The 20,600-nt window shown below is 38.1% G+C and overlaps 1 protein-coding gene across 33 annotated transcripts in view; it reads right to left on the bottom strand.

Annotated features, from left to right (window-relative positions):
• Positions 1-20,600, bottom strand: part of NRXN1 (neurexin 1) — a 723,656-nt gene that overhangs the window by 121,464 nt on the left and 581,592 nt on the right. The window lies entirely within an intron of this gene.

Here is a 20,600-nt window from a genome sequence, read left to right as displayed (position 1 = left end):
TGTGAGAGTGCATCCACCTAAGGAGGCTTCACAACATTCATACCCAGGACTAAGGCTGTTAGTTTTCCAGAGAATTGAGATATTGGCATGTCTTCATTTTTAATTATTAAAGTGAACATGTGAATAGGACATTTAGAGTTTAACAAAGACTTTTAAAGAGCATTAAAAGTTTAACTTAAGGGTTTCATGATTTTTTTTTCTCCTCTAGAAGTAATTATATTCCTGAATAAGGACATTTATTAAATTAAGGAGAAAAAGAAAGAACTGCACAGCATGACATTAGGGGGTTGTGCATAATAAGTGGCAATCTTATGTGAAATTTCATGTTGCTCGTACTGGTACTTTTCTTAAAAGTTAAAAAACCCCTTAATGTTTTTACACTACCATGTGCAACGCAATGAAACATTTCACTTCATACCTCTTGGTATGAATACCACTTTGATCTTTCCAGACTCAGCTTCACCTCTCCAGCAAAGCTTTTCTGTCTGCTCTCTCTTTCTCTTACTATCCTGGCAACATACCTCGTAGTAGCTCTGCACCTCTGGAGGTCTCCCACTCCTGAGTGGTTAACTCAGGAGTTCTTCCACTTTAATTTATTTTTAAATATCTGACTGCAACTTCCAGTACTACATGCATTTTCCATTTACACAGTTAAGCAGCTGCTGAACACCTCTGTAGAAATTTCCACAACCCTGTGGAAGCTCTTGCCATACTAAATTGTACTTTTCTTCATGTTGCTATCACCTCTTCAGCTATGATTTTTTTTATAAACTATAAAAGGACCATTTTATATTGACATTTGCAGAATGAGTCTGAAAAACTAATTTTTAAATTTATTTACTTTCTCAGTTGCTTAATCAAGTTCTAAACATACCTATTCTCTCCTTGTGGTTTGTCTTAGCATTTCACTATTGACTTTCTCTATCTCCTACTTTTCCATGTCTATAAGGTGTCAGTGAGGGATCTGCCTCACCTAGCACATGCACTCCCCTTCTTCCACCTCAGGTGTGAGTTGCAGAGCAATCTCCCAGTTATCCTGGGAGAATAACCATAGCTTTTCTTTATTGCAGCTGGTTCAACTATGGTTTAGAATAGATTTCAACACTTTTCTCCCATGGATCCAATAGCTTACTTGCTTCACCTGTTTCTTTCATATGCTTATATAGAGAAATATATACAAAGAAATACAACATTGTTTTGGCCCTAATGCCATCTCTTCTTTTGAAAATATATGAAATGCAGAAAAATGGCATGCTAATGATAATGACATATGCACCCTTTCACAACACTTACAAGAAATCAAAGGCATTGAGGATTAAAAAAAAGCCGACTAATTTCACAGTGATTCATAATTATACTATTCATAACCTACACTTTGCATACCTGCTTTTCTATTTGCTATATATATTTCTATACATATATATATATACATATTCTTTTAGATGAAAAAATGACAAAGGAAAAAAAAAAACAGAACACCTTTCAGTGAATAGGACAGGTGCAGGCAAAATGAAGTGGCATAAAAGGTGAATATATTATCACCTTTTCCAAAATAAGATAATGTGGTGCTGCACTGTAAATGGCAAGGCACTTTCAAGTGAAATTAATGTTTTACAGACACAAGTGCAGACCTTTATTTAACCTTACTTGATGCATACATACCTGCAAGTGAAAAAATAAGTTTCCCTGACTTCCTTACATTTGTGCAGAAGTACTGTGCACAGCGCACAGCTGCATTAGCAAAGTATATTAATCTAATAGCTGATAATAGACTGTAGAGATTATTTTTGGTTGTATTCCTAATCTAGTTGTGTAGCCGAGAATGTGAAAAACTCTAAGGGAGATGTTTCTTTTTTTTTTCCTCCACCCCCCCCTTTTTTTTTTTTTTATACCTCTTCAGCATCTATAGGAATTTACGTAACCTCATATAAAACAAGGAAGCAAATCTGAGTTTCAAGTTTAAGTCTTAATAATAAGACTTAAAAATATTTAAGTTTGGCCTCTGACTATCATGCTAAACATGATACGGAATAGAACTCCATTGTGCATGGTACTTTAAAACCTCAATACACAATTATTATTGTGGATCAGCTGAAGTACAGTAACCTGTTGAGATAACCTGATCTCAGCCCCATGATATTTAATATAATTAGAAAGGACTGCCTTTTTTAAAACTGAAGCATACTGAATTACTATTTCCACTTCTTAACCTTTGCGAGCCTCAGTTACATAGTGCAGTAGTAGAAATACCATTTCCTTTATCACTTGTTCATCCATAATAATATTTTACTTAGTCTTCCAATCAGAAATGGTCTCAGACAAATGCTCAATCTGAGTTTCCCTCTTAGCACCCTCATGATGGGTACTACAGGAATGTTTGTGTATTACCAAGTATCACAATAAGTCAGCATTACTGTTGAATGATATTGTCCTTGCCTGTGACCTGAAATAGGAGAGCATTTCACACTCATGTTTCTAGGGGTTTATTTTTGCCCTCTAGAAAAGATGATCATTTCATAGCTCCCTGGTAAAAATCAGATCTGTTCATAGAGTCTGTAGAAGTCTACCAGACTGTTTACAGCTCAGCCTGGTTTCATTTTTCTCCCAGTTGAGAGAGAACATAGTAATGGAATCAACTAATTTTCTACTGTGTCTTTATCTAATCTGAACCAGAACAGCCAAAACAGCGTAGACATGTAGGAAATGGGAAAGTCTCCAATTTTCTCTTTGATAGGGGATAGAGAGAGGACACTTTCAGGAGACGTAAAAAACATTTCAAGTAACAGTGTAAACGTTCTCTGTCTCTGGAACTTTGAACTTCAAACCAGAAAACACTATGAATATTGCTTGCAAGCATCACACCACCACCACTCCCCAGGACAAAGCAGCAGAGGAACCTCTGATTCACCTACAGAGAAACTCAGCAACACTGAGCCCCAAACAGCAGTTCTTCAGAAAAACAAAACTTTCAGTTTGCAGGTGTTTTGTGCTTGTGGCTCTCCTGAGATCAGGGTTAACTTTCTCTCTACAGCATCACCCAGGAAGATGAGCACACTTGGTGTTACCTCAAGTAACCCTACACGTTAATGCAACACGTAACATAAGCTTTGCCTACAGTTCCACCTCTGCAGTCCAGCCACTTGTAGGAATCCAAACTCACAGGGTGAAGATTAATATGCTAATGCCTCAAGTTAGCTTCACATGACCCAGCACGCTTGCAGCCCAGAAAATCAACCACATTCTGGGCTGCACCAAAAGAAGCGTGGCAGCAGGTCAAGGGAGGTGATTCTCCCCCTCTACTCTACTCTCAGGAGACCCCACCTGGAGTACTGTGTTCAGCTTTAGGGCCCTCAATATCAGGAAGATATGGACCTATTAGAGTGAGTCCAGAGGACAGCCATAAATATTATCAAGGGGCTGGAGCACCTCTCCTACGAAGACAAGCTGAGAACCATTCTATGATAAAAGTGTGAGACCAGTTAGATAGAAAGATAGGACTTAGAGGTGGAGGTCCAATTCTATATTCTCAACGAGCTCTGAAATGTTAATAGTTTTGTTTACTCAGACAGTATAGGTGCACGCCTATATACCAGTCATGTCAATGTATTTTGTCTTCAAAAGCACTGGTAGCTACTATTGTACTCTAGCAAATTTTCAGGAATTGCATGCTTTAAATTCTTCTACCTTGGCTTTAACAAGATTCTGACAGCACTGTAAATGCTGATAAACCTGAGAACCAAGTGAGAAAGGTGAAATGCAAAGCAAGCCAGCAACTGACAGTGCAATTTGTTTCCTGCCAGACCCTGCTCCTGTGCTACCGATCTGCCAACTCCAAAAGCAATAAAAGTTACAGCAGTATAAAATACACATATATACATCTCCAGAATAATGATATTTTCTATGGCATTGTCAGGGTTTTGCTGCTCTCTGTAGTAATAATTCTGGAATCAGTCAAACAGCTACGTGCAAATTTGGCACAACAGTAGTTTTAGAAGAGACCACAGACAACCTAAGCTCATAATACTTAAAACCTTTAACCACTTCCAAAGAAAAGTAATAAAACTGTGACTCCCCCAGGTGAACAAATAGAGGGAAAAAACAAAACAAAACAAAACATTCATTCCTGCCAGCTTGTATCTTATAAAATCACTGCCCAGAGGCACAACTTTCTGGTGAATGCAGGTAACAAAATCTTAGAACTAACTGATGGCTTACTTTGATTTTATTAAGGAATAAATTTATTGAGTTCAACTGAGAAAACTGAGACCAATTTCACTGAAATATAATCAGAGGCCAATATTCTATATTATAGAAATGCATGCAGAATCATTAAAATAATTATAGTATGAATCCTCTAGGGACACGTCTATGTATGAATAGTACTCTTTTCTCAGGAAGTGAGGAGGGGGATGTATAATGGACAGAAGATACATTTGAACTGCAAGATTAATTGAGTAACTACGTATGTTTTAGCCAAACGATCCAATAGTATTTCTTATTAACATCTATTATCTTCCAGAGGAAACGTTTCCTGGAGAAGGGCTTTGGAAATGTTGTCGTGGTTTTGCCTGGGAAAGTTAATTTTCTTCATAGATGCTGGCTTTTTTTTTTTTTTTTTTTTTTTTGTTATTTTTGATAAAAAATCTGGCAATAACACACCGATGCTTTAGTTATTGCTGAGCAGTACTTACACAGAGCTAATTAATGACTTTTCAGCTTGTTGTGCTGCCCTGCCAGTGAGGAGGTTGGGGGTGCCTAACGAGCTGGGAGGGGACACAGCCAGGACAGCTGACCCAGACCAACCGAAGGGACATTCCTACCATGTGGTATCACACTCAGCAATAAAAGCTGAGGTAAAGGAGGAAAAAGAAGGAAAGGGACATTCGGAACAATGGCATTTGTCTCCTCAAGAAACCATTACGCATGATGAGCCCTGCCTTCCTGGAAGCGAACAGAGATAATAATCAACCTAATTTTCATCAGCGGTAATAAAATATTTCAGTCTACTGCAAGAAAGTTTTTGGTCTACTGAAGGAAAACTTACTATAGGCATAGACATTCTTGCATCTTCCCTCATCCTGAGTACTTACAGTGGGGTTTTGTCTCTTCATGAGCTCAGAAAGGTAACTATTTCCTGCGATGAATTACAGCCTGCATCATATCACTGCTTGACATACTGTAGAAAACATAGGAGGGGCTTGAAAACTATCATACAGCTAGCAGGCAAAGTTATCAGTTCTAGGTTGGCACTTCAAGCAAGGAGGAAAGGTTTTTGCTAATGTTTGGTAGGGTACATCCACTCTGTATTCAGTCTTTTATGGATTGGTATCTGACAAGACCAAAGCTGTTCAGTTTCTCCTTCTTTTCCCAAAAGCTGTAAATACTTAGCTATGGTGGAGGCAAAAAATTCTTTTCCTTTTCCCGATTGCTAAGGGAAGAGACTGACCTATTCCCTATGCTCCTTCTTTCCAGTTCTCAACATTTTTTGCATCTTTCCTCATATTTGCTTATTTCTTAAACCCATAGCTCTGCAGTCCTTGGGATATGAGAAAGTCTCACTTTTCATTTTAAAATAAGTTCCTAGTTCTAATAATTATACAGAAAAGCTTAGAACCCAAAGCCTTATGGGCTACTGCAAGAGAAGGCTAATAGAAAGAACTGAAAATCTGTTAAATCCCATGATTTTAAACTAAATGCTTTACTTTTTTTTTTTTTTTTTCTTTTCTTTTTCTCTCTCTATAGTTGGAGGCATGACACCATGCAATTGACAATTTCATTACTTTCATATCAAATCTGAGCAACATGCAGCAAAGTGGTGCTTCCTTTCAATTCACTCTCCTAGCAATTTTGACTGCTCCTCCTTTATCACTGGACCCTACTTCTAGAAAGATTTGTTCTCCTTTACTTGGTTCTCAGCATCCTGCTTCCTAACAGTGGAACTAGAGGGATGGATGGAAAATACTTTCTAAACTACTCTACAAGACCTTATCTACAGTTGACTGGTCTGGTTGCACAGCTTTCAAGGCCCTGGGGAAGAGTCTGTTACACAGTGTGCTTGCATTTAGAAATTTTTTTCATGACTTCAAGGTTTGAGCTATGGCTGGAATCCCAAATGCTACCACTGGATTCCTGCAACAAGCACAGTGCAGTCTGTGGTACCCATTCACACACACCACTCTAATTTATCTCAGCAACAAAACACTGTCTACTACTACACTTAGTCACTACTCAAACTACTCAGAGAGGAAAAATGCTGTCTGCAGAACCACCAATGTTACCAGTATTTCCTGCAGCATCTGTACATGCTCACCTAAGTGAAAACCATAGTGCACATTTTTCATCTAGCAGTGACAATACAAGGCACTTCAAAACCAGATCTTTAATCATAAATATACATAAGCAAGCCCTTTTTCCCCCTCCCCTAATTTTGGAGTCCTCAATCCATTGTTTAATGTATTTTGTTAAAAGGAGAGAGAGAATTTGCAATATATCTTGTTCTAACATTTTATTCAAAAGCTCTGTAAGATCATCTCATAAACCTTTAAATGACCTCAGTCACATGCCATTAAGGTAAATATATTTTCTAAATTAATACAGAAAAAATAATAATAAAAAAATGTTTACCTGATACCCTTGGTTGATATATAAAAATAGCACCATCAGCATAACAATATTATGTATGCAAATACATACAGATGCCACCAGAGGTACTTCACTCTTAAATGATGTTCTGTAAAAATTAAGAAACTTTGTGCCTTAAAGCAATGACCCTCACAAGAAGTAAGTGAAATACAAGTCCAACGTCATACTAATTTACAACTGAGGCATACATTAAAAAAAAATAAAATCTATAAAAGGCTTACTAAGTGGAGGAAGTGACACATGACTTTATTTATTTATTTTGTCACAAAATGTCATATATCCACAGAATAAAAATCCTCTCAATAATGTATCATGGACTGCCATGCCCACCATCTTGGCATTTCAGAACAGGAAGAAGCTAGTCTTTACTGCTATGACATAATGACTTGTATCACTTTCTGCTTTAAAATATCACTTTCTGCTCAGTCAGGTTAAATCCCTGGTGACTGGAAAAAGGGAAACCAATCCCATTTTTGAAAAAGGGTAGGAAGGAGGACTCGGGGAACTATAGACCGCTGAACCTCACCTCTGTACCTTGCAAGAACATGGAAAAGATCCTCCTGGAGGCAATGTTATGACACATGCAGGACAGGGAGGTGATCCAAGACAGCCAATATAGCTTCACCAAGGACAAATCATGCCTGACCAATTTGGTGGCCTTCCATGATAGAGTGACTGCATCAGTTGACAAGGGAAGACTTGTCGTCTACATGGACTTCTGTAAGAGCTTTTGGTATGGTCCCACTCAACATTCTAATTTCTAAATTAGAAAAAATATGGATTTGAAGGGTGGACCATCCAGTGGATAAGGAAGTGGCTTAATGGCTTTACCCAGAGAGTGGTGGTCAATGATTCTTTGTCTAGGTGGAGGCTGGTGATGAGTGGTGTCCCTCAGGGGTCTGTATTGAGACCGGTGCTTTTCAATATCTTCATCAATGACATACACGATTGGATTGAGTGCACCCTCAGCAGGTTTGCAGATGATACCAAGCTGAGTGGTACAGCTGATACCAAAGAAGGAAGAGATGGTGCTATGCAAAGGGACCTGGACAGGCTGAAGAAGTGGGCCCATGTGAACCTAATGAGGTTCTACAAAGCCAAGTACAAGGTGATGGACGTGGGTGAGGGCAATCCCAGACATGAGTACAGGCTGGGAGAAGAACTCATTGAGAGCAGCCCTGCAGAGAAGGACTTGGGGGTTCTGATGGACAAAAGGCTTGATGTGAGCCAGCAGTATGTGCTTGTAGTCCAGAAGACTGCATCCTGGGCTGCATCAACAAAGGCATAACCAGCAGGTTGAGGGAGGTAATTGTGCCCCTCAATTGCTCTGCCCTCGTGAGGCCCCACCTTGAGTACTGCATTCAACTCTGGGACCTCCAGCACAAGAAAGATGTGGACCTGTTAGAGCAAGTCCAGAAGAGGGCCACAAAGATGATCAGAGGGCTGGAGCACCTCTCCTACAAAGAAAGGCTGAGAGAGCTGGGACTGTTCAGCCTGGAGAAGAGAAGGCTGTAGGGAGACGTCACTGCAGCCTTTCGGTACTTAATGGGGGCTTATAAAAAGGATGAAGCACTCTTTACTTGGGTGGATAACGATAGGTCTAGGGGGAATGGTCTTAAACTAAAAGAGGATAGATTTAGATTAGCCATTAGGAGGAAATTCTTCACTGTAAGGGTAGGGAGTCACTGGAACAGGTTTCCCAGAGAAGTTGTGGATGCCCCATGGTTGGATGGGGCCTTGGCCAGCCTGATCTAGTGGGCGGCATCCCTGCCTATGGCCAGGGGGTTGGAGTTGGATGATCTTTAAGGTCCTTTCCAACCCGAGCCATTCTATGATTCTATAGTGCTATATAATTGTTGTCACAAATTGCTCTAAATATTGTTACAGCCATTTGATTTACACATAAAACTCAGTAAGCAGGAATGTAGAAATATGTATAAATCTGCAATTCTGACACTGCATTTTCAATTTCCAGACTGCGCTGTTTTTGTTTAGATTTAAACATCATAGTTCTTACTGCTATATATCATAGCAGTATTATTCCAACTTATTCTGATGATGAATTACTGGGATGATACAATTACCCTAACAACCAGCCCCCCAAAATGCAATAGTTAGGGAAGACATATGGTATAGAGCCCGCAGCAGCAGCATACTGCATCTTATTATCCACTCAGCATCATTACTGCAGTACACAAAATCAAATTTTTCTGACAATATGTAATAAGGAACAATTTAAGTAGTCAGCTCTTAATGTGGTACTTTCTGTCAAAACAAACTTGTAGCACAGAAATGCCTTAACCTTACTAACATCTCACCCAAGAATTCCCAGTTGTGGTGAGCTGGTATGGATGGGTTGAAGAGACTACACATGCTGTTATGCCAAACAGAACCTCATTTGAAGGGAAAGAAAACCTGGCCAATGTAACTCACGTGCCTTGACTTTGCTCTTGCACACTTATTTTACATGCAGACAGGCACCTGTGAGCCTGTACACCTCAAATATAGTATGCTCAGCCTAAGAAATGACAACTATTTGGGAGCTCTAGCTAGTCAAAGATAAACTGCTTCTCCCCTCACATATGTCACCATGTGTTTGCAGATGAGCATCAAAGTGAAAATTAGGCTTGGTTTTCATCTTTTTATAGGGTTTTTATACTGAGAAAATTAGCATAGCTTTCCCAGGACTGGATACAGTTGTCTGAAAATGTAAAGATACTCCGGGGGGGGGGGGGGGGGGGGGGGATAGGGGGTGGGAACAAAACCATAGCACCTTGATGTCAGAATAATTTAATCTGCACTAGAAGCTGTGTAGCTTTAAGGATATTGATTTCTGTGCTTAGAAAAGCTTCAGAGAATTCTTCCAATAATTTGTGTGTCTGAAACAAATCCAAAATCAGAGTCAGTAGGAGGCACAACTGGGACCAGAAGCAATTAATCAGCAACTTCTCAAGCAGGCTTTCATGCTAAATGATTAATAGCCATATGATCAACAACACACATGCTCCTGAAAACACAAGTAATATTTTTTTTTGAGAATCTGGGTCAAAGACTTTTTCCATATTAAAAACAAAAAATTGTGTTAGACACCCAACTCCTACTGAGCTGTAATGAAAACTGAATTCCTACCTATGATTCAGGCTTTTAAAAGCTTCACATTAATATGAATCATAATTTTGAATATATCCACAGACCACTGACACTGGGACAAAGTAATTTAATCACTTTTGTTTAAATGTGGGCTTTGCGTTTTTTTATTCTTCAGTTTGCCTGTATAGAAATACATTTGCAGAGGTGTTTCCTAACCCTTCTCTTGGTTTAGGGTCTCCAACTGGAAACAACCTGGTCCTAATTTATCTTGGTGGCTAAGTGATTTGAAAGTTTCACACCTAAACAGTGAACCCAGATTAATATTTTCGCTTCTTACTTGAAAAATAATAAAAAAATGTGATAGTTTCACTTCAGAAACTTACTGTACATCTGAAACAATACATACCTGCAGAAATTCAAAAGTTCAGGAGAAATTATAGAACAACACTGAACACTGGTCTATGAAACACACATAGTGAAGTGAAAAGGCTTTTCACAAGAAAACAGAGGTCAACTATGTAACAGATAGCAGAGCTACATATAAGGGCTGGTACTACATGCAGAAAGGCAAACCCTGGCCGTTGTCTCATTTTCTGAGCTCTCCTGTCTTTTCCTGTAACCAGCTTTCTCTCTCTTACCAACAAGTGTAGAGTCATCCTATAGCAAGCTTTAATACTATGTATTAAATACGTTACATTAGTCGTCTCTTTTATCTTTTTGTCACCTTGAAAATCTTTCAGAATCAAAAGCAATTTGACAATTTCCCTGCATGCTGTGCTGAGATGTGCAATGCAGAGTAGCCTATTACCAATGCTACAACAGAGGATCTTACTTCTTTTGATCACTTAATGCAGCAGAGCATGTAAAAACCTTACACTGACTACATGGAGCACATGAAGTGATCAAACACTGCCAGTTGACTGGACTGTGAAATCCAACTTGTAGCTTGAAGGGGAAAGCAAAAGCTGATAGCTGTCTCCACAGTTTCCTCTGCTACTGCTGCTAACAGTCCCCTAGGTTTGAATGAGATTGCTTTGGCATCTTTAAAACAAAACAAAACAAAACCAAAACAAAGACACATGTAAAACAAAACTAAAGCCAACCAAGCAACCAAACAGAAAACACTCTGTGGAAGAGAAGTGCCATGAAGTAATAAAATAGCTGTGTAAAGGAAATCAACAGCTTCCTACGAGGGAGAAATATTTGAAGGGAAACATCACAAAATAGCATGAGCAGTTTTAACAATGTGTTCTTCAACATGTATGAAGCTTGAAAATGAACTTGTATGTCAAACAAACCTGCCAGATACTTGAAAAGGCTAACCTCAAGCAAACCAGACAAAAGTAAACCAGTTCACCCATGGCACAGGGGTTTTGCATGCACAAGAGTTTAGTACTGTCAGGTTCTGGATACCTCTCCAACGAAGGGAACAGTTAGGAATTTTGCTGCTTCACTGGAATGATCAACATCAGGTTGAATGATGGCCAAATACATTATTTGTTTTCATGAACACAATGGTATTAAAAAAAAAAAAAAAAAAAGAAACAAAACAACAACAACAAAAAAACTATCAGTATATAAATAATTGCTTTACACCACATAAAGCAACAGCCACTAGCAGCTAAAATTGTAAAATGCATCATTATCTTCAATTTGCATATAGAAATTAAATAATGTCATACTTTTAGTTACAAATTCATCACTTCTTATATAATTTACAATAGACTTACAATATTATTGGAAATTGTCACTTTTTAAATGAGGTCTTTGTCAGGCAACAACAGTCAACTTTTGAGTATGTTACTCTAACCTCACTGAGAGTGTATTCCTGTTTGCTGCCCTTAGTGCATCTTCTTTTGTCCCTTTGTGCTTTTGATATGCCTGGCAGGTGTTTATCTCTGAAAATTAAAAGTAACTCCACTAAAGACAGTGCCATTTCAGAAATAGTGAAATCATACAACCAGATCTCTCATTAGAGTTACTCATCACTTTTTTCAGAGGTTCTGCCTCCTACTGCTATTCTCATGTTCTCCTAGTACCTCAGCCATTCCAAAATACAGTGGAGCTGGCTGGCATATCTATGACTTGTGTCATGCAAATCTTTGATTATTGTGAAAAGCTTTGCTCCTATTTGGTCAGATTCTAAGCCTTAGCAAATACATCAGGGCAGCAGTGAATCATAGGATCATCTAGGTTCGAAAAGACCTTTAAGATTATCAACTCCAACCATCACCTAACACTGTCAAGTCTACCACTAAACCATGTCCCTAAGCACCACATCCGCACATCTCTTAAATACCTCCATGGATGGCAATTCTACCATTCCCCTGGGCAGCCTGTTCCCATGCCTAGCCACCCTTTTTTGAGGAAATTCTTCCTGATATCTAATCTAAACCTCCCTGATGTAATTTGAGGCTGTTTCCTCATGTTCTCTCACCTGTCACCTGAGAAAACAGACCAACACCCACTTCACTACAACCTCCTTTCAGGTAATTATAGAGATGAGGTCTCTCCTCAGTTTCCTTTTCTCAAGACTAAACAACTCAACTAAACAAAAGAGAATGAGCGTCTCTAAAAGGGAGGACAGAAAACACAGGTGCACTTATGAAGGGGATTCACTGACCTGTTGGAACAAGTGTTAATCTTCACATTTATATTAAAAAAAAAAAAAAAAAAAAAAAAAGAGCAGGGTAAAAATTGTGTGTCTGAAGTAGCCTTCTAGGTAGCTTACTTTTGGTGCTCTGCAGCAGATGACCTAATGTCTTGCTGACTGTGCTAACATTAGAGGTGAGATTTCCACATATGAACTAACCACTCTTGAGCGATTTTTTAAAGAGCATGAGACTCAGAATGTCTTTGGTGTAGCATCGGGCAAGGTAGGTGTGTATGCCTGCATGTGTAGCTGGACACACGTACAGCCCTTCAGACATTCTTCACTAAATGTGTAAACTTTAGGGCTATAAAAAGCAAAATGTATTCTCATTTTCTTCTATTTTATTTCTTCCAAATAGTTCTTTGCCCACAAATGGTCCAATTAAGCAGTAGTATCATTAGAAAACATCATACACATGTTTTTTTCTGATCTGAAGTGAGGCTAGCTTCTTGCTATTTCTGCTTGGCCTGTACAATTGCTATCATTTTCTGGCTCTTTCCCCATAACACAGGGCATTTGTAATTGATAGATCTCCCCAGTAAGCATACTTCTATTTCCTCTGGCAGCTCTGCTCCTCCTGGGGACTGCTCAGGCAAAGCATTGTGCAAGTAGTACTGTGCCCATTCTGCTGTGAAGAATCTTCATAAACTCCAGCAACGGAACATACCACAAACAAGGAAACAACTGGAGCTGCTCTTCCATTACACTTTGCTTCTTATATTACAGGTGGACTTATTTTGCCTCTTAAATAACTATAATTATTTTCTGTGCTGTGTCCTGCAGTCAAAAACTAAACTGAAAGAAGAAAGAAAGGCATTGACTATCAAAAAACCTTTTCCACCTTTTTTTTTCCCACCTATTTAAATACATCATGATCTATACAAGTATGTAGATGCCTCTGTGTAGGTATGTTTATATATATGTGTGTATTCTATGTACACATATGTTTTATGTATACACACAAATGATGAAGTGAGACAACACATCCTACTGCACACACTCCATACAGAAGGGTTGAGAATGCAAAACAGCATAACATATTTGCTAATACTACCCAGTGAATCGTGTTCAGGTATTATGATGATGAGCAGAGTAGGAAAAACATGGTAAACCAGATTCTAATAGAATGATTATATTTAGTACAACTATTTGTAATCACCTCAATGCACAGACTGTCTTCTCTTTTACTGATAGACATGTTTTTATTTATAAGCAACAGGTGACAGAGCTATGACATTTACAGATGCATAGTCTTAAGCTTTGCAATTTTACTCTTTGAGTAATTTAACTAATGCTGTTCTAATTTAAAATGTTCTCAGTGCATCGTTTTCAGTGCTGATGGATGCTTGCCTCCTGCAGAATTCTATCAATTAAATGACTTATTCTAACCATAAAAATAAAATAATGCTCTGTTTATTGTTAACAGAGAGACTAAACTATAATAAGGACTCATGATTAATTACCTATCAGGAAGAATTGACCTTAATTAGGGTCAAATTCTATGGCAGACAGCTTAATTTATTCTTTAATTTCTGTGTGTGAACACATTTCTCTCTACAGAACAATTGATTCAGAGCTCAATTCAAACTCTTCAATTGGATTTTTTTTTTTTTATATAATAAAAATGGTATCTTTTGAAACCAGTATAACTGCTGAGAGTAAGACCCAACTGCCTTAGGTAAGTAAAATTAATGTTTACTGTTTCTTACTCTTAATCCTGCTGAAATGATTCTTGCACAGATGAAACTACTAGAGTCATTGGGGCAGTTTTTGTACCGTTTTGCATCTTTAACCTAGTTCAGGTGCAAGACTGGGGCACATCACCAGACAGACGAATATCCAGACAGTCACCCTATGCTGCCTTATCTCTTCAGTGTTCTTCCACTGTTTGAAGTGAATGATTTTAAAACAGCTTAGCTATGTTGACAGAACTAATTGTCACGTCTTTGACTGAAGCAGCGGCAGACCTTTAACTTTGTTAGCAATAAATAGTAAGAAGTAAGAAGCAGTAAACTAAAACAGTGTGTAATAACACTGTACATCTAGCACAGACAACCCCACCCATACATATATGAGGAGCAGCTGTGGCATTAAAGAAAAAAAAAATCTGTAGCTGGCTGCCAAACTGGTCTAAGAAGCTGGGTAAATACTCCAGAAATCTTGAGCTATGTGCTGTCACAGCTGGATGTGCATCTCTACACACCCCAAGGGAGGAGGGTAGCAGGATTCTGTTCCTTCTTGTGTATCCTCATAAAAATTATTTCTAAAGATTCATTTCCTAAAATAAAATAAAGCAAACAAGAAAAAAAGAAAAACAAAACAAACAAACAAAAACAAAAACAAAAACAAACAAACAAACAAACAAACAAAAAAACCACCATCACCATCTGACTTACAGCTAAAATGGCTCCAATTGGAAAGGTAACATGGATTCATTGTCTGAAACTACAAAATTCACACTGCCTACTATGTTTACCTTTATTACTTTGTACTTATTAGTAGAAAAGATTCTAGCTTGACTCTTAGTAACCGGGATTGAGAAAAAAACAGGAAACAAAGGATGTAAACATTTTTTTCTGTTCTATACGTCAATGAAACAACATGAAGCCCCAGAACTTAAGTTGTGCAGAGATGGCCTATGATCCAATAGAGTGGGTTTCTGTGAATATAAAAATAAATATATGAAAAGAAAAAAAAAAAAAAAAAAAACAAAACACAGGAAAAATACCCATAGCCAAGAGGTATGAAGCACTTAATACACAGTTTTACAATAAGGGAATATACTCAAAAGCTAATACATTGAGGTAAATATTCCATATCTAGTACCCAAGTCTTGTTAGTATTATTCTGGTTGGAAAATGGACCTAAAGTTTGTTGGATAGAGAAGCAAACAAGAAGTACTGGTAGCAGTGAACTACAGAGAACATAAAGATTTAGTTTGCAATTTGCAATCTATGATTTTTTTTTTTCTGGCCATTTGTAATCTGTTGATTATAAATCCATGGTATGAGCTAGATTCCATTAGTAGTGAAACACTTTTATATCATGCTTACAGCCCATAAAAGCCATTAAAAACAAAACAGAATAAAAAAAAAAAAAAAAAAAAAAAGCAAAACTGGACAACTCTTTACTCAGAAGGACTGAGAGTTGATTTAGGAAACGCTATACTTCTGTCCCATACAGCGTCACTGCAGGGTAGAGTACCTCCCCCTCCAGCAAGTCCAGGAGGTCCCACTCAGTGATTCCCAGCCAGTCACCGCCTTTCATAACCATTCTGCAAGTAAAGTAGATCTTAAGTACTGTTTCTATACACCCTCCTCACCACCCCACCAAGGAGATGGTGGTGATGGTGGTAGGGCTTCTGGCCAAACTGACATTTTCAGGTTCCCTTCATTCTCCTCCTCTTTTTGTGACACAAGTCTGATAAAAAGAAAGAGTAAACCCATTACACACCTCCCTTGCTCCTGGAGAAAATCTATACAAAGGGGAACTGTAGCATGAAGGGCTGGGTCAGCAGAGCATGACAGTGACTTCGAGGATCTTCAAAAACACATCGATAATTAAAATATCAACACACTACATACAGTATTATAGTATTTCCTACACAGTGTGGGGTCAAGGAGCTTTCCTACATATCAGTGCCATGAGATTATGAAATTAAGGCTTGCTCTCTACTTGCCCTCTTTCTTTCTTAGATGTTTTCTAATTCACATATGCCCTCCAAAAGCACCTCCAAATGTATTTTCTAAAGAGTGTATGGCAAAACATGCAGACATAAAAATTACTACACATAAAAATTGTTTTTCTGCCCCCCTTTGGCAATCATTATAGCAACATTATTGTTGGTAACAATTTGTTTTGCTTTGAAAAACAAATAAGTACAAAATAACAGAAGCAAACATAGAGAAAATAATGCAGAAATGTGTACTGAATGATTGTACAGGCTTTCAAAATTATTTTATACTATGTAGAGTTGAGAAGAATAATTTAATGTGGATGTTTGCTGCAAAAATATTTTATACCTTCTTACTACCACCAGAACAATCTCAGCGAACAGTTCTAACTAACCCAGTGAGCCAAATCATAAAGCTTCAGGCTGTCATGAAAAACTATTGATTTAAAAAACAAAACAAAATAAAACAAAAATACCACCACACACAACACTTTCTTCAGCTGCATATTTATATTGATATGTGACAAAAAATGTGCAAGTGGCATTTGGCAGCATCGCTGTTGTGGGAAAAGTCAAGATTGAAACCTCTCTAGTTAAGCCACTTAGAAGTTTAATGTGGTCAGCTTCAAACTGCTCCATCCAATCTTGGATCAAATAAAACATAACACATACATTTCCCAATAGCAATAATAAAAACTGAGGTTTTCAGATTTTTCTGGACACAAATTACAGCAAGATGAAATGAGCAGGATATTTTATTTTTTTTTAATTGCTGGGAAACAGATCCTAACAACCAACCATGTGGATTTATTTTATTTTTTTTTAAAGTCAGCTCATTTATCCCATGTCAGTACATGATTGATACCTCCCTTCCCTCCCAGATAATACTCTGCACTAAGGGGATGTGATCCTCACTTGCTTTGGCTGACACATCTTCGTTCCCTCCAAGCAGTACTATTTCAAAAAGCCAGTGCTGGGAGAGGAGGGAGTGCAGGAATCTCTCTATTCTGGCTTTATTACCAAAGTTGTGGTGTGCCCAGTTCTTTAAGCTTTGGTACATTTGAGCAATTCCTGGATGGATGTCAGCTGTTCACACCAGGAAGAGCCAGACAGGAAGATGTTCCACACTTTTGAGAGATGATGAAGCACATCTTCTGACAGAAGATGAAGCACCATGACCTGTATTAATTAGATATCAGACCAGATTTTTGTTCCTCCCTTCTAAATATGGTATACTGAGAAACACTGTGCAGCTACAGTGGTTTTGTCCTCAAGTTCTTCTTCAATAGTAACTGAGGTTCAGAGCTGCCCTCTCTTTATACCCCAGCCCAACCCTTATAAAATATCTAACTGTTTTAAGGGTTCAGAGCCCATTCCAGAAAATTTGGATACTGCTGATTTGTATCTGCAACAAACCAGCTCTGCCTCTCACATTCACACAGCCACAGAAATGTACAGCAGCAAAGCAGCCACAATGAAAGCTGTTCCTCAGTCAGGTTGTCTGTGACCTTCCCAGACAAGAGTTACAGCTGCAAAATGATGATCATACGTGGCTCTGAATGAAGAAGGGATATCATAAGGCTGCTCTACATGTTGGTCCTCCCTTCCCTAAATGTAATCCTGTTTATTTTTGCTCTTCCTAACAGTGGAAATAGGAACTCATTCCCATCAGATCTTGGATCCTCTATTCACCATCATGTGGGACAACCCATCAGTCAATCTCTGCCTGATTCTCTGGGTTGACAGAAAATTTTTGAGGTTGAAGGTGTGCCTGCAGTACAGGTTGGGCCACTCTTGCCTGAAAACAAAAGCTAGAAACAAGAGGTAATAAACTTCTAGCAGTGACCGCCATACTCAAATGAAAAGCTGCTAGCAGCTGATGGAGCATTCAACACTGCAAACCGTCTTTACTACTGCTCTTACTCATATGAAGAGGTTGATTACATCTACCCATGGTATATTTACATTTCTGGCTGGCTGAACAGTGGCTTGAACTTAACTTCTTATCTTAAACATTCTACCGAGAAAACAAGAGTTGTGAAGGTCCCAGAAGGGCAAACTGATTACAGTTTCTAAAACTGAGGAAGGGAATTCAAGTAAATATTTCTTTTGCTGCTCATATAGCAAAATGAGCTACTGAAATTATATTACCAGAGTTTCTAGATAAATGAAGCAAAATTTAAAAGGACCGTGCATTTAGCAGTGCCTGATCATTCAGGTAAAGCTCACATGGGAGTAAAGCAAGTCTGGATAGAGCCACACAGCAGCTGAAAGGATAAAAAAACATTCATTGCAATTCAAAGGTTACACAATTTCTTTCCTGACCTTCATGTTGGAGCACATTGCCTAAAAGATAATAAAGACAGGAAGCTCCAAAGAGTCTCCGAGCTTTCTATTGCTCTCCCGAATGCCTGGAGAGGCTGCAAATTGCTCCATTTTCCAGCTGCTGCTCGTACCACATCCCACGGGTGGGACGGACCAAGTCCCATGTTTAATTTAATATTGTCATTCTTGGAAACAACTGCAGCAATCTTTCCACTTTCCAGAGTTGTAGTCTGGAGAATTTCTCTGGGTTTGCTACCAGCAGAAAAGCTGTGTCATTGAAAGGGCCTAAGAGGGGAAAGTGCACCTACCTGACTTCCCCACTAAGACTGGTCTTGCTGCTTTTACCTCTGCTACACACTACAAAGGGAAAAACAAAACAAAACAAAAACAAAACAAAACAAAACAAACAAACAAACAAAAACAGTATAATAAAACACCACTAAAAAAATCAACAGTGCTTCCACAGCTGTTTCAGAATCTCTTTGCCTCAGCTCATAATTTGTACAACAGTGATAACGTATACAATGCCAGGGAGGATGCAAGGACACAGAACTACTCCTACAATTTGATAACAAAACTGACAGAGATTGGCAAGAAGATGAAGACCTTTCAATCACCCATCTTGGTCTTCAAAGTGCAAGGCAGGACACCTTGAAAAGAGATTATTTTTTGGTGTGCCTTCACATTTTCTCCTTTTATGTGGCAAATAAAAACAGACAAAAAAAAAAAAAAAATTTAAGCAGATGCAAAGTGCATATACTGATTGATCACATTCATATTACACCTAAAAAAATGTTTCTTCCATCTCTTCTTTAAGATGTTATTTTTAGATTTGGGATAGAAGCATGTTTAGATGGAAGGAAAAATAAACATAAGAAACTGCATCTGCAATCACATTTCCTGATTAGATCTTAGAGTGCCGTCTGTCTTACTGCTGCTGGTAAATATGGGGCAGTAAATGCCTTCAGTACTAGCTCTTTCTCATGTTCTCTATCCCTGTCTCCTTTGGAAGTCAATACTGTAAATTTAAATTTGTAAGTACAGGAAGATAGGGTTCAGAGCTATGATTTTTTATTATTATTTTCATTCTTCAGCTATTACTGTAGGTCACAACTCCAGGCAGAAATACCCTGACTGTGCAAGGGAATAAATGAAATTAAAGTTATTTTTTTGTTGTTGTTTTTTTTTTTTTTTTTTTTTTTTTAATATAAGTACTACCTCAATCATCCCTTGAACAAGTGTATGACTTTAGAAAGCTACATAAAAAAATGAACACAAAGAAGTGGAAAGGTGCACTTGATCCCTTTCTTCTTGTTTGTACTTAAAACAAAGTGCCTTTTATAATACTGTGAGGTTATGAGACGAAAGTATCATGAAAATCTGCAGTAATCCCAGATTTAACTTTACTTGTTAGTTGAAATGGGATCAAGATAAACTTTGAGGATTTTACATGCCTCAATAGGCAGTTACAGGATTTCCATACCCTAACTTATTCACAGTATGTACTTAGATAGATAAAAATAAATATTTCACTAAATATTGTTTTTTTGTTTGTTTGTAATGTGGATCAGCACTGAAAAATAAAGAGGAAGTTTCAGTCTTCCAAGTGCTGGAATTTTATGAGCTTTGTTATTAAAAAAAAAAATTAAAAAACAAATAATAATTAAAAAAAAAAAAGAGGACCTGAAGAAGCAACAATCAGCTGTATGACAGGCACTTCATTAATTCACATACTTTATAATTTGCTCACTGAACTATCTGCTTTTCCTATTCTCTCAGCAGGAACATAGATAGCAAAGACTATCATGAGCTGTTGTGCTACTAGAGGACTGTTAATCTTACCAGATATACCACAGAGCATTTACTGCTACATATTTATTTATTTTGATTTAGAGCATGATTAAAGAGAAATCCAAAACTCAACTGATACATAACTGCAGCACTGCAATTCAATAAAACTCAGCTGAGCCAGAGAATTAAAGACACAAAGCGTCAAAGTCCTGTCAGCAGTTCCTGTAGGTATTATGGAGGTACCAGCAAAGATGTTCTTCCAAGGAAATATCCACCAGGTTTGCAGATGGGATCAATATGCAGGGGATGGAAAGAGGAGATGGAGTGAGACAGAGTGAGATCAGAAGAGCTAGTCCAATGCAGTGGGCAAGGAAATTTGGTTGTGAGCTTGCACAGGAAGGGGAAGATAATGGAAGATCCAAGCCA

This window comes from Aythya ferina, assembly GCF_964211825.1.
Source record: "Aythya ferina genome assembly, chromosome: 3".
Lineage (NCBI taxonomy): Eukaryota > Metazoa > Chordata > Aves > Anseriformes > Anatidae > Aythya > Aythya ferina.
This window is presented reverse-complemented; position numbering and strand designations above follow the sequence as displayed.